The sequence below is a fragment of the Mercenaria mercenaria genome, unplaced genomic scaffold (genome assembly GCF_021730395.1).
Source record: "Mercenaria mercenaria strain notata unplaced genomic scaffold, MADL_Memer_1 contig_4168, whole genome shotgun sequence".
Classification (NCBI taxonomy): Eukaryota; Metazoa; Mollusca; class Bivalvia; order Venerida; family Veneridae; genus Mercenaria; species Mercenaria mercenaria.
In genome coordinates, this window is record NW_026462377.1 from 21,524 (window position 1) to 37,663 (window position 16,140).

A 16,140-nucleotide genomic window follows, 5' to 3' on the forward strand; every position below is an offset into this window, starting at 1 on the left:
TACTACGTGCCAGTATCTAATAGGTCAGATTAATCAAGGTGTAAAAGTAAACAAAATGTTGCATAAATTACAAATTAAACAAATACACAATAGCAACAGAAATCTAAAGATACGAGATTCGTGATGGACGGACCGCCAGGGGAGGTAACTAGAGTCACTGATTGGGACTAGTCCGATATGAAAGCGTTCAACGTCATGATATGGAAAAATATTGCACGATCGCGGTCCATTGAAACCCAGTGGAAAATAATTTTAGGTAATCATTTTTATTTCCTCTCGTGTATGAGTTACAATCGTGCATTGTATACTGACTATACTGACATAATTTTATATAAAACCTAAATGTTTGGAGCAACACTAAAGAGTTTTTACATTGTTCACATTGCTTTATCGTGTTTTTTTTTTTTTTTTTTTTTTTTTTTGGTTTTTTTTTTTTTTTTTTTCTTTTGGTTTGTTGTTTTTTAGGTAATCGCTCTAATATCCATGCGATGATTATATTAATTGAAATGTTTTTTTATTTAATTTTCATTCTTTTCATTTTTAAAACCTCTTGTAAAATTCCTGCCCTTTCGGACAATTGGTATCAAAATGCACGAAAAAAACGATCATAATTACGGATAAATTGAATGGGCGGATTAAAAGAAGTAAGGTTCATTCTAATGTTTGAAATCTCAAGGAATTTTAATCGAACTTCAACTTCATACGTTAACTTCGCAAGAGACGTTGAAGGGGAAGGCGAAGGTTGAAATCTCAAACTCTCTACTATTTCCATCCATCCGCCCGCCAGTCCGCCTGGACAGACCTAATCTTCAAAAACCCAGCCAAAATTATAAACGAATCCCTGTTTTTTTTACAGAATTCCGTTTCAGAATCTTTACAGAATATGGCGTATCAGTAGAAAAGACAATTGCTGAAATTTGCATTCGTATGAATAACTATCTTTTTCAAAAATATTAAAAATAAACCAGTATATAAATACTCAGTAATTCAAAAACACACTGAATATACGTTTCATGTTTTAGGTCATTTATTGTTAAGTCAAAAATTGCGCTCAAGGGTACTGGCGTGCAGACTGCAAAAATAGATGTTCCGAAGGATGCACGTACATCGGGTGCGACAAAGTTACTGGCTCTTGCTTTGGATGCGATTCAGGATATCACAGGAAATATTGTGACATTCTGTGTTGAGGTCATTGTGTATGTGATCGTTTCAATACGAAATGCACATCCTGTTACACTGGCTGGTATGGTGATTTGTGCAATATGCCATGTCACAAGTAGTGTTCCTCGTGTTCATAAACTACGGGTGTGTGTTCAACACGTAAAGATGTCTGGTGTAGCAAAAACTGCAACATACAATGCTCCATGGGATGCAACAGAAATTATTGCACAAGGTCAACCGGATACTGTTCAAATTTTTAAGTAGGCTGGTATTCAAACTGTGAAAAACAATGTCCAAACAACTGTCATAATACCTGTCATAACACTTCTGGTGACTGCAGTTACTGCAGTTCTGGGTTTTGGGGTTCTAAATATTCAAATGTTTGTCCGGAAATTGTGAAACTTGTGATAATTCTGATGGGACATGTCCGTTTTGTCCTAACGGTTCTTTGGAAGTAACTGTTTAAGAACGGGCAATACTAACAATTGCGAATGTTGTAATGTTCTGATTATATATATGAACATTTCGGACCCTTAAAGGGATTTGTATTATAAATGACTGACCCAAGACGGGATTGTTTAACACTAGTTTATTCACTACAGCTAATACAAGATAACTGATTTAACAGTATAATACAAACATGTATACGTTCTTAGAACCGGCACGCTATACGCTAGTGCGGTGCAGGAGGGAGGAGCTACATTTCATGAATGAGTGACCATTACATCCCTCCTATCTTCAGATTTAAAATCTTATAATAATCGTATTTTCTAAGAACAAAATATAATGTGAAGCTTATAACACAAACAAAAGAAAGGCATCAAACTTTTAAGAAAATAAATATCAACAGTATCCGATCAATTCCCTATTTACTCATTTGTCATGCATAATGATGTATTCCTTCTCATGAGGTTAGAGTCGTTTTCCCAGAACGAAATAAATGTCAGTGTCAAATCATTAAGCTTCACATATTCAGATTTACGATTGATTTATTAGTTCGTAGTTGAGAACGTCATTATTACCGAATACAAGAAATAATGTCTGTAAAATTAAGGGATTATCATCTAATGTTCATCATGACACCAGAATAGTATGTGAAAACACCATGAAATTTTGTTTTAAATGCTTGTAAAGTTAATGTCCATTTTGTCCGACGCTCATTAATCTTTCCCCGTGATAGCGTTCGCTGATATTTTATTATCCACAGCTGTGCAAATTAAAGAGCTAGTTTGTGGAACCAGATATTTAGATTATAAACAAGAAAAAAAAAACACTAGACATTAAATAACCACCATTTGTTTCGCAATAGAATATGTACTTTGCAGGTTTTATTATGACCTGGCTATAACACTTCGCAGTATAATTGCACTTTTTGCACTTTACAGGTTTTATTATGACCTGGCTAATTAAAACACGCCAAAAATAGAATCGCACTTTTTTTTTGGACTTCCAGGTTTTATTATGACCTGAACATTAGAACACTCCCAACTAAATTAATCCATAAGTGCATGAATTGTTTCTTTTGCAATTGAGACACATTTTTTTTAAGCAATTTATACACACTGTATTTACTACTTTTCGTCTATAAACCTTCTAGGGGGTCTTCGTTTCCTTCCTGATTTTCGCAGTGAGGTACCGTCGGCGTCGGAAGAGGATTTACGCTGGTCGCTGTCGTTAAATGAGTTTACAGGTTTGAAATGGGATATGTCACGGGTAATTGTACGATCATTGTGTTGAGCTGTTACCATAGAACCTTTTCTCGAGATTACCTTACCGACTGAAGAGCTGAATGGTGTGTCAAGTTTATTCCTTATATTTTGTTTCACAAGTACCTTGTCTCCAGGTTTTATTGTTGAATACTTCGTTTTCCGTCGGATGTCGGCATAACGTTTATTTTTCATCTTTGCTTTAGTGTCTCTTCCTCTGACATACTTATCCTTTCTGAAAACTGAAAACTGGGGAAGTTTTGTTTTCATTTTTCTGTTAAACATGAGTTCATACGGAGAAAGCCCAGTGCTTGGATGTGGGGTAATCCTATAGTTCATGAGGAAACTACTGATTTCAGTTTTAAAGTTCTTTCCTGATGCTGATGCGGTTTTCATGGTTTTAACTAAAGGCTTCATAAATGCTTCTGCTGTACCGTTTGCCATCGGATGGAGTGGTGTTATTTTTCTATGTTTAAAACCAAAACGATTTGCAAAGTCCGAGAAGATTTGACTGTTGAATGGAGATCCATTGTCAGTTTTCACGACACTTGGGATAGAAAACAAACTGAATAATTTCTCAAGATGTGGAATAACTGTTTGCGCAGAAAGGCTATGGAGTTTTTCTACAACAGGATATCTGCTATAGTCACATATGACTACCATGAAATATTCGCCTGACGGGAAAGGTCCACAAAAATCCACGGATACTTCGTCCCAAAGTTGTTTTGGTAACGGACTGGGTTTTATAGGCTCTTGTGTTGTTGAGGGAGAAGCGGACATGCACGGTATGCAGTTTTTACACATTTCATCTACACGTGTATCCATGTATGGAAACCAACATGTTTCTCTCAAAAGTGCTTTGCAGCGAACACGACCCTGATGACCTTCGTGTGCTAGCTTAACGACCTTTTGTTGCAGCGAATCAGGAATGCACAGTCGCGTGCCGCGCAATAAAACATTTCCTTCTTCGAGTGACACGACAGTTAGCTCTTCGCTCACAGTTTGATAACTCCTGAAGCTGTCATCTTGGTAACATAATTGTTTCGACCAACTGTTATTTGATAACGCGTCCATTACGCACTTAATAACACAGTCTTTCTGAGTGGCTGCGATGTCAGACATAGTTAATGAACTTGGCACTGACGTGTGAGCAATAAACCTGACGTAATCTTCAGCAAAGCTTTCAATTGGCTGCTCTTTAACTGGATGTCTGGAGCAGTAGTCTGAGACCATTTGGCTTCCGGCGCGATATTTCACTTTGAAATTGTAAGTTGTCAATTTTAACCTCCATCTTTCAAGGCGCGCTGACTGAATTTGCTTGGTGTTATTGAATATTGATTCTAAACAACGATGATCACTGATTAATGTAAACTCTTTTCCAAACAAATAAAGGTGGAAATGCTGGCAACAAAAAACACAAGCCAATGCCTCACGCTCTGTTTGGCTGTAGCGTTGCTCTACGGGTGTAAGTGACCTACTTCCATATGACACGATTCGATTTTCTTGAACTAAGATCGCAGAAACACCAACAGGACTTCCATCAACCCACAGTTCTGTTTGTTTTGACGGGTCAAAGTATGCCATGACCTTGTCACTGACTAATGCATTTTTCAGTTGATGAAACGCGTTTTCCTGCTGTGTTGTCCATTCAAATGGCTGATTTTGCTGTGTTAAGCGTCTGAGGGGTTCTGAGATTGTAGAGTAGTTTTCAATAAATCTTGACACGTAATTTGTCATTCCAAGGAAAGATCGAACCTCGCCCTGATTTTTTGGCTTTTCAACGTTATTGATAGCAGTGATTTTCTCAGGATCTGGTGATATTCCCGATTCAGAAAAGACATATCCGAAGAATTTTATTTTGCTTTTTCCAAATTCACACTTTCTTTGTTGAGTGTCAGATTTCTATCTTGTAGCCGTTGCAGAAGTGCTTCTAAGTTCGAGTCATGATCTGTTTGCGTTTTCCCATGAATGATTATGTCATCTGAAATGTTCAGCACACCATTTAATCCATTTATCACTTGCCGTATTTCATTTTGGAAAATTTCTGGGGCTACACTTACACCGAAATTTAGCCGTTTGTACCTCCAAAGTCCAACATGACTTGCGAACACGGTCATGTTTCTTGATTCCTCGGAAAGTTCGAGCTGATGGAACCCTTTGTAAAGGTCCACCTTTGAAAACACGGTGGAGCCATTTAGTTCCATTATTTTGTCATCCACTGTAGGCACGACATGTCTTTCACGCTTTAATGCTAGATTCGCTTTTCTCATATCTACACAAATTCTGACATCATTCGGAGACTTGGGTTTCGGAGCAACGACCAAGTTCGAGACCCAGGGTGTCGCACCTGTGGCTTTTTCAATTACATCAAGTTTTTCAAGTTTCTCGAGCTCTTGTGCAACTTTATCACGGACGTGAAACGGAATGCGTCTAGCTGGCTGGGCGGTAGGTATTACACTTTCGTCTATATGGAATTTGATTTGCTAGCCCATTGAACACTGGTTTGTATTTGTCATATAAGTCTGAATACTTCTCATTTTTACTAGATATAGTCTGTATGACTGGTACAATTTCAAGCTCCACGGCGGTTTCATAACTTATCAAATTTTCCGATGCACCGTTCACGACATGAAAATCCGTTGTTGCGAATTTAGGACCCGATTCTATGACACATACGTATTTCCCTTTATAGACAATGGTTTGTTTTGACCGAATGCATATGCTTTTGTTTTTGTTTTCTGGATTTTCGGCTTCGGTCTCATTTTGTCGATTAAAGACTCGTCGAGAATATTCAAGCTACTTCCTGTGTCAACAAGGAAAGTCACATCAACACCATTTACTTTTAAGTTTACTTTTGGCACTTTTTTGTTTGAAATTTTCTTTACAACACTAAGTCCAAAAGCCACATCCGTTTCAGAACAAGATTCGTCTTCACTGTTGGTTTCATAGCCATTGTTATTTTCGGATATTTCGTGTAGTTGTCCTTTTGAATTCAGCCGTTTACGACATACCCCAATGAAATGGTTTCTTTTATGGCAGTAGTTGCATTTTGCGCCAAGGGCTGGGCATTTTCGCGCATGTGGATAAGTTCCTCCGCAGTTTCTACACTTCTGTATTTCTTTCTGATAAGCAGGATTTTCAGGCTTTCGTCGCTGGGAAGGATGTTTCTTAATTTTGTTTACCGGAAGACTGTCATGTCTGTCCATTGCGTGTGCTTGTTTTTCCGCCATTTCCATACTTCTTGCTAAAATTAGGATATCTTTCAATTCCTTTTCTTCTTCTAAGCACTTAATTTTTAATTTCTTTGATACGCATCCTTGTATTATCTGACTTTTAATTTCACCATCCTTATCACTGAATTCACAATGTTCCGCTTTCTGTCGTAATTTCGTTACATACATATCTATTGTTTCGCCTTGATTTTGCTTCAGATTTCTAAACTCAAATCTTTCGAATTCTTTATTCTTTTTTGGCATGAAGTAGTCATGAAGCGCAGATTTTGTTTCTGTATAATTGTCGTCGGTAGTTCCAAGGTTGAGCGTCTCGTATATTTCAAATATTTCATCTCCGGAGTAGTGTAATAACAATGCCTTTTTTCTTTTATTTTTGTCTATGTTCATTCCCACAAATAAATTCTCTAATTTCGCGACATATTTGTTCCATCTTACACCTGCAGACTGTTCATCACTGTAAACTTCAAATTTCGGAAATTCCGGAATGCTAGCCATAGTTTAATTGTTCATAAATATCCACTGTTTTATTGCACTGATTAAATTGATAAATTGTATTCCATAATTCTTCGAAAAGCACGCTTTATCCTCGTCGCCAATGTAATGTTCTGATTATATATATGAACATTTCGGACCCTTAAAGGGATTTGTATTATAAATGACTGACCCAAGACGGGATTGTTTAACATTACGTTTATTCACTACAGGTAATACAAGATAACTGATTTAACAGTATAATACAAACATGTATACGTTCTTAGAACCGGTGTAGCGTGATTATCACACGGTCGTGACCAGGTCCACGGTTTATATATGTTTTTCAAAACCTGCCCAAATGCTTATTCTTTGTTCAATATTTGCAAAATTTTGCATATTAAATTCTCAAAGATAGCTTTTGTAAATTACATAATTTGATTTTGATTTTATATTCCTGAAATTTAAATATATTGATTTGAATATGCCCAATTTGACGTATTTTACCGGCTTTTATGGTGCTTCAGAAAAAACTTGCAGAACACAGTAACTTATCTTTTTCACGAATCAGATTGTCTTAAAACTTGCTAGAGGTGTTAAATATTGTGCATGGGACTATTGTTTGTGAATAGCTACTCAAAATAATAAGATTTACACGCTCTGAAAATCACCTTTTTGTCTAAAAATCTACGAAAAACATGGCCGCGGTGCGCAAATAATGAGTTGGTTATTTAAAAAATGTCCTTTTATTCTTCAGTAAAATTTCTTGTTAATTTAAGACTCTAATAACTTGCTTGACATACCCATAGGCAAATATCTGTTATCGGTGTAATTACACCTTTGGAGAAAAGCGTGATTCGCACGTTTTAATTTCATCATTCGCCGCCTGAAGAGACAAGATGGCGGAGCTTGTGAAATCGAAAGTAAGTAGATTTGCACGTTTGAAATAAAATCTTGTAGATTCTAGATCTTTCTGATTGACAGTCACTTGTTTATCTTACTTATCTGTTTCCACATATAATATGGATCTAGTAGATTACATACAACCAGTTTAAAATAAAAACACCTACAGTAGTGTGCGGGTGCTCTAAGACTTCTTGAAGTTCTTCAGCCAAAGCCTGGCCAGAGTGACATAATTTTACAATATAGATCTAGGTCTACTAAGCAGTTGTAATTGTGATTTATTAGCTGTTTTCAACTACTGAAATTCGAAAAAAGTGATCCGTAATTAGATGTTCAGTTGGATATGTAATCCAAAAATTTAAAACGGGATCCATATCATATGGAACAGAGGAGATATTGAGATATTTTGAAATTAATTTGAAAAAAAAACATTTTTCAAAAGGGGATTCGGTTAAAGGTAAATTTTATCTAACGTCGCTTTGTGAAACAATGAACATAAGCTCTGTAGAGCTTTTGAGCTACCCTTTTTTAAGAACAGTTAAAACCAATTATACCTTACCCCCAGCAATTTGCGAGTACCCATTTACAGCTGGGCCGACTGAGGCAATCATGATAAAGTGCCTTACCCAAGGTCACACCGCAATGGGAGTTGCCAGGAATCGAACCTGGGGCCTTCACCTCTGTAGGACAGCGTATTAGCCCTATCAACCAATGTGTCCGCACGAGTTCTTCATTGATTTATGTTAAATTATGTGGTATGTAAGTTGTTGGCTCAGCTCAATCCAGGGGTCGTGGGTTCGAGCCCAAGTGGGATCAGGACTTCTCATATGACACTAGTACTGGTTATTCCAAGAAGCGGACTCGAGAGTGGTTCCAGTAAGCTTAAACTCTGTACATTTAAAGCAAAATACTCTTTTTTTCATTACCAACATCTTACTCTCACCAATATTTCACATCTTGTGATGGAACCCTCTTCACAAAAAATGTAGTGAAAAAGTACAAAATTTTAATGTGGAACACTACAATTTCATAACCCCATTAGTTTTCTAAGTCCTAATGTTTTTCTAAGATCTTTATCCTTTCAGCTGTGAAGACACAGTATGTTTTTTTGTTTAATAGATCAACTTCCTCAGACATTTGATGAATGTATATACACCCAAAAATGTCCCCTTTGCAACTTTTTAGTTGTTAAGTGTCACATTTCTTTTATTTTTTTTTTAAATAAAATTAGATTATACTTTATTTGAGCCGTACCATGAGAAAACCAACATACCGTAGTTGGTTTGCGACCAGCATGGATCCAGACCAGCCTGCGCAATTGCACAGTGTTGTCAGGATCCATGCTTTTCGCTTACAGTTTCTCTAATTCCAAGAGGCTTTAAAAGCGAACAGCATGGTTCTTGATCAGACTGCGCAGATGCGCAGGCTGGTCTGGATCAATGCTGGTCACAAATCCACTATGTTGGTTTTCTCGTGGCACGACTCATTTTCCTTGAAAGGGAGTTACAGTTGATAAAAAAGCAGCTTTCAATTTGACATATTAAGGACTGTTCAACATTCAAAAAGCCAAAAGTGATATCCCCTGTGCACCCTTTTTTGACATTCATTTAATTTACCATTATATAAGAAACTCTGGACAATTTAAAATTCATTGTTTGCATTTTTTCAGAACTAACCAGTTTTCAAGTTAAAAAGTGGAAACATCAATTGTTTGGCTTCTCAAGCTCTTAAGTTTACCCACATATATGTAAATGTTCACACGTGAATATTGTGTAGTCGAGAAAAAATGTACTTACTATGAACATATTCTATGAATATATATTTTGCTGCAGTTTGTCCCCTGTGCATCTTCTTAGTAACATAATAAAGTATGTATGAATTTTACTGTCACATTTTACCATGCCTGGCATTTTGTCATTTTCTACTCTCTGTAAGCAGTGCATGTAGAATAGATGATTTCAATGTGTTGGTTATGTTTAAAGTCACTTATTTGTCATGTGAATTTTTTTTTATGAACAGTAAACTAATAATGCATGAATATTATACTGATTTTCAGTATGTGTCCCCTGTGCATCTGCAATATAACTCAATTTTGAGTTGAAAATTTTAGAAATTAAGACTACTGGACATTCTTGAAATTTGGCATGTTTTAAACATTCAAAATTTGAGGAAAAAATAGGTTTTATAATAATATGTTAATTAATTTTCATTAAGCAACAAATTTTCTAGGTAAAATTTTATTTTCATGTCAGATTTGTGCAGAAAGGCTGATTTTAAAAACCAATCTCCGCAAACATTTGATTGAATAAGTTTCAAACCATACACATTACACCTATATCTTATATGTTGAAAATATAACTGTTAATATATTTCCTTATCATAAAACACTGCAACATTTATCACCAATCATACTGCAATTGAAATTCACTGAACTTTCAAATTAAAGGCTGAACTATTTTCTGATAGTTTTTTCTCAACACTTTCCCAAAGTTATTTCCTTGAATTTTGAAGTATTTGCTATCATATAAAATAGGTGACCACCATAAGAAATAGGTTTTCAACTCTATGTCCCACTTTTTCTTCATTATTTTGAAAACCACCCAAATATAGAACAATCTGAATGTCCAATTATTTTGACTAAGTTGGAATAGGTAAAGGTAAAGGTAATTTTTATTCACCTTTGCTTTGTGAAACAATAAACATAAGCTCCGTAGAGCTTTTTAGCGACCCTTTTTCAAGAACAGTTAAATACACAGAGCTAACTTAATTCTGTTTTACTGTTACAGTAAATAATAATTAAAGACACTGATTCTGGTGTGCCTGGTATGTGGCCTATGGGGATGATAAGGTCTGGTATTGGAGGTAAGGGCCAATACACAAGTCTGGACCATTGATAGACTTGCTTTTGTTTATCATAATAAGCTACTATATAGCTACTGTGCAGTAAATGAATTGCAGGTGATATTTCTCACCTTTGTAGCAAATCAGTTCTCACCTTTATAACCAGTTTGGAAAGCTTGATTGAATTAGGGCTAAATTTAATACACAAAGTGATAAGATAAAACAGTGTTTTTATCATATTTTTGATTTACATCTCATCATTGCTGTTTTTTTTTATCAAAAATGTAAAAAATGCATTCAGGCACTTAGCTTTTAGAAATAATAAATTATGTGTATTTTGAACAATGATATATCTTTATTGCTGGATTTTATTATACATAAAAGAAACGTTATTTAGACAGCACTAGGGGAATTATGCATTTTTAATATATAAAATCCTTCTGTCCATATCCCCTTTTTATCTATTAAAAATGCAACTGACGGCTTCTTTAATTTCTAATAAAATTCAGCAATTACAATTTTTTGCAGGTTTTATTTTGTTACTTTTGATAAAAAGATCATAATCATTGAATAAACAAACTTGTAATTTCTCTTAAATAATTATTTTATTGTTAAGGAGTGAGAACTGCTTTGCTATAAGAGTTGTAATTTAACTGGCCAGGACATTACTCAACATGACTGAGCAATCAGTATTAGTATATTATCAGTTAAAATAATTTTGTGTACATTCTGAAAAGAAAAAAGAAAAAAAAAACAGCAATGCATAACACAGAAAATAACCAATTTATCTGTAGGCAATAAAATTTATGATTCTCTGGCAATATCAAGTCTACAGGGGTTTTATCGACCCTAATCTGACTGGACCAGACAGGGTCTTGTATATTGGGGATTAAAAAGTCTGGTATTTGAGGGGTGGGGGGGGGGGGGGGGAGGGGTCACTTATATTATAGCTACATTAACATTTTTTTCAGAAGGGCTCTCATGTTATTACTGATACATTTTTATTAAATAAAGCATGTGATCCAGATCATTTTGCTCAGGAGTTTTAATGTATTTATAAGTTACTACAAAATTAATGCTAACTAAAAAAAACCTTTCATCATTATACATTATGTTATCTACGGTGAAAATTTATATAACTAAGAAAATGACCATTGATACTTTCCCATTTATTGATATTGAGTTGAATTAATATTAATTAGAAAATAGTATGTTCCAAGTGATGATTTTTTTTTCATAAAATAAAATTGTTGTCTGCATTTCAGGTATTTCCTCATAGCTGATCACTCCACTGTAACAAACCTATATTATCAACACATATAAATGTATATTTCAGAATGGTACTTGAAAGTCAATGGTTGATCATGATGACCATCTTTAATTTAATGGGGAAAGATTAACCAATATTTGCAGCTGGAGAGGCTGTCACCACAGTTCAATGATTTAGGTAAGGATGGACATTCTTACAGATCTATATGAACATGGTGAATGGTTCTTTATAAAAGTATTTGTAAGTTATACTATATAAGTTACAAATCTCATAGACTAGCCACTAGACTGATAATTAAGAATTATTAAAAAAAATTCAAACTTTGTCATTTTTCTAACTTTGATGTAATAGTGTCAGATGCCACTCTAATTTAGTGATTTTATTTTGGAGAAATTACTTTTATGTAATCACAGATTGTAGACAAGCTATATTCACAATTTTAGAAATATTTTTTTAAACATATTATCTAGGAGCTAGTATACAGATATCAGTGTGTTTACTGGCAAACATGCCATTAGTGCATTATATAAACATGATAATTTGTAGTGTCAGTATTACAGATACTGGCATGTTAAAAGGAAAAGTATGGCAATAGGATTTGGAAAAAAACTTTGGCCATATTTATCAAAGTTCTTAGGCTTAAAAATCATTCTAATGTTAAGATTTAGAGAGTAAAATACTTAAAGTTTGTAAAGCAGTTAAAGTGTTTTCATTATATTATGTATGTATGGTGACAGTTGACATAAAATATTTTTGATAATGCAAAATTTCTCTTATAAGGAAATCTGGAGAATTTTATGAATATTGAAATCTTTGTCTTTGAACTTGGAATACTTACCAAAATGTAGGTACAGTGTATGTAGAAACTGAGTCCTTTATTTGCTTTTATAACATGTTATTGTTTTTTTTTACCTCTGTGCTTTATATCATCTTTGCACTATAGATTTTTTCTTAAAAGTAATCTAAAAAATTAATATACTTCCAGTTAAGACAATGAAATAGAAGAACTTCATGCTAACACTTGCATCAGTGGAAGTACTTCTTATTGGATAGAGAACTTTACAAGGTCAGTGATATTTGTAATGTTTTATATCAATATTTTGTTTTGCCTTTTTAAACTCATCTTAATGGAGCTCTGAACTGCATAGGTGGATTATCCATCATACACAATGTTTAGCTCGACTACTCAACCTGGCGTAAGCATTGGTTCAAGTTTATTTCTTAAGTTAAATATATTTTAGCTTTCAAAAGATACTGTATGCACATGTTTGACAAGGGACACTGTCAGCAATATTTTCAGAGTGATGCCCCATTTTTATTTAGAAATTTGATTAACAATTTATCCATAATGATAATTATCTCTGCAATGCATTGCAGTAAGGGCCAATTTACAAGGCTAGACTATTGATAGACTAGCTTCTGTTTTATCATAATCAGCTACTATAAAGCTACTGTTCAGTACACAGATTGCATGTGACAATTTTCATCTTTACAGCAAATCACTTCTTACCTTTACAACAAGTTTAGAACACTTGATTAAAGTAGGGCTTAATAGTGATAAGATACAATAGTACTTTCATTTTATGATGAATCAAGTTTTATTACAATGATATTTAATTAAAATGCAATGGAGCACTTCATTAATTTCAAATAAAATCCAGCAGTGATAATTTTTTCTGTTTTTATTTTGTTACTTAGATTAATCATAATAATTGAATAAAAAGTACTTGTCACTTCTCTAATTGTGTTTTAAATACATTTTAATTATTTTTGTTAGATACAGGTAAAGTTTTTCTAAAAGGATGAGAATTGCGTTGCTGTAAGAGTTAAATTTTAATTGGTTGGGACATTACTCAACATGACTGAGAAATTACAATAAGTATATCATCAACTAAAAAGTGTGTATATTCTGAAAAAAGCTGCATTTCAATCAATAAAATGCAAAACACTGGAAATAACCAATTATGTATGTACATATCTCTAAAATTTATGATCCTCTGACATGGACTACATGTCAAATCCACAGGTGTTTTATGAATCCTTATCAAATTGGTTTGGACAGGATCCTGTTTAGTGGGGATTATAAATATATAGGGAATAAATTTATGCTAGTTGACCTATAAGAAAATGTAGGCTAAAATTGTCCATATAGCTAGTTTGGTCAGAATTTAGTAGAAAATGAGCATTTATATAAGATCTTGTCATCAACCCTATCGAAAACCAAGGTAGGTAACTCTTGGTTGAAATTTTGACTTAAAAGAATTGAGCACAAGAACTTTAGAACACTATCATATCATGTGTTTTCTTGTTTTTTTTCTTGTTGTTGTTTTCTTGTTTTTGTTTTGTTTTGTTTTTTTGCTACATTAAAATGTTGAATGTCAGTGTGACCTTCATATAAAGTAGCATATTATTAAGCAAAAAGCAGACTTGTTAAAAAAAATGATTTTAAAATGAAAATGTTTTGGATAAAACTAAATTTAGCTATTTCAGTATGCAATATATTTGTCATTTGATACTGCAATTAACTTAATTAAGTGACATCATTATAAAATATTTTTCTATCTGTTTTAGGTCAGCCATCAGCTTTTGAAGTTGCTTTCTTGGCACATCATGCTGTCCAGTGGAGTTCATACCATATGCCAGGCCTTTATACATGGTCAAAGAAGATGAATTTGTTATTCAATTTGTGAAATTTGATTTAAGGAGGACTTTCATATATTATATTCAGCAGATTATCTTCAAGTGTGCACTTCATAGAATCACAGTTTCTAGGAGGTTTTCAGTTTAAAGTTAGATTAATTGAAAAATAAGTAAACCTATCATACTCACCATTGCATCGGCATTGGCATTACACCAGTTTTAAGTTTTTCTTACCAGTCCATATTTTAAAAGGACCTTTTGAAAGTATTGAAACTTACAACAGTAATTTATCATCATTATACCATGTTTTAGGCAAAAGTACATAACTCCATCAAGGATTTGTCTGAACTATGGCCCTTTGAAACTTTTGTCACTTGTTTATAATAATAGTCTCTATAGGCAAGAGTTAATAACACTGTAGAGTAATTTGGTTGAATTATGTCCCTTTTGGACTTTGAAATTGGTTCAGTTTTTGTACAAGTACACATTTTGACATATAGCTTTGAATCTTTCAACACTAAGTCTTACCATTACAATAATATAACTTAAAATAGTTGTTCAACATCATCACCCACATCATACGACACAAGATGCATAACTCTTGCACCAAAATTTAATAAATTATGCCCTTTTTTGCTTAAAATGTACTTGTATAGTGTTTTGATACACTTTATCTTTTTTGTCTCTCATATTACATAATATTTTAAAACAGACTTAGTTATTATGCAATATCTTCATCAGCCATTGGAGCCATTAGTTGGTGTTAAGATCCTATAATTGTAAAACATAAAATAAATGTTGAAAGTTTCATAAAAGATCGTTTCTTTAATATGATTTTCCATATAGAATCTAACTCCCATCCAGTTTAAACCCATCCAGTTTGTTAAACACTTCTTGAAAAATATTTTAAAAGAGTCTTAGAGTTTCATACCCGATAACTATAATTGAGCCGCGCCATGAGAAAATCAACATAGTGGGTTTGCGACTAGCATGGATCCGGACCAGACTGTGCATCCGCGCAGTCTTGTCAGGATTCATGCTGTTCACTAACAGTTTCTCCAATTCCAATAGGCTTTAAAAGCGAACAGCATGGATCCTGACCAGAATGTGCGAATGTGCAGGATGTTCCGGATCCATGCTGGTCGCAAACCAACTATGTTGGTTTTCTCATGGCACGGCTCATATTTTTTGATTGACCTACTTAAATAATTATTATGTTAGACTTCATTTACCCGAGGGGTAATATATCGAACGTCATGCTGTAATCTGACGTCATAATTGATGTCATAATTGATGTCATAATGGTCTCTTACCAGTCCATGCGTCAACCGTTGTTTATCGCAGAATATATAGAGCTTTATTTCCTTGTTTATTAGTAATCAAGGCGTAAGTCTGGGTGGTTAAATACTGAAGCATCAGAACGATGAACCTTGGTAAATTAGAAAATGAATAAAAAGAATGCCTCGATTGTTTTCATTCTGACATGCACATGCACACTTCGGAGAAGGAGGGGTATATTGTTTTGCAGATGTTTGTCAGTCGGTCGTTATGCAGTCGGTTTCCGGATAACTCAAAAACTCTTGAGCCTAGGATCATTAAGTTGATAGAGAGATTGGTCATATAAGTCCAACTTACATAAAATATATAGAAAAAAATGAAACTATTCTAAAAAGAAAGATTGGGGCCTCCGTGGCCGAGTGGTTAAGGTCGCTGACTTCAAATCACTTGCCCTACATCGATGTGGGTTCGAGCCTCACTCGGGGCGTTGAATTCTTCATGTGAGGAAGCCATCCAGCTGGCTTACGGAAGGTCTGTGGTTCTACCCAGGTGCCCGCTCGTGATGACATAATGCACGGAGGGGCACCTGGGGTCTTTCTCCACCATTAGAGCTGGAAAGTCGCCATATGACCTATCA

General features: G+C 34.4%; 1 long non-coding RNA gene across 3 annotated transcripts; it reads left to right on the forward strand.

The window, feature by feature from the left end:
* The first annotated feature begins 6,857 nt into the window (after positions 1 to 6,857).
* Positions 6,858 to 15,041, forward strand: LOC123556491 (uncharacterized). 3 transcript variants are annotated; one of them, XR_008369403.1, is made up of 5 exons: positions 6,858 to 7,494; positions 10,261 to 10,336; positions 11,652 to 11,762; positions 12,571 to 12,651; positions 14,157 to 15,041. It is a non-coding gene; the product is annotated as an uncharacterized LOC123556491 (long non-coding RNA). The 3 variants fall into 3 exon arrangements; XR_006687460.2 differs by lacking the exon at positions 10,261 to 10,336 and having other exon boundaries at positions 14,157 to 15,039; XR_008369404.1 differs by lacking the exons at positions 6,858 to 7,494; positions 10,261 to 10,336 and adding an exon at positions 7,913 to 7,931 and having other exon boundaries at positions 14,157 to 15,040.
* Positions 15,042 to 16,140: the final 1,099 nt, after the last annotated feature.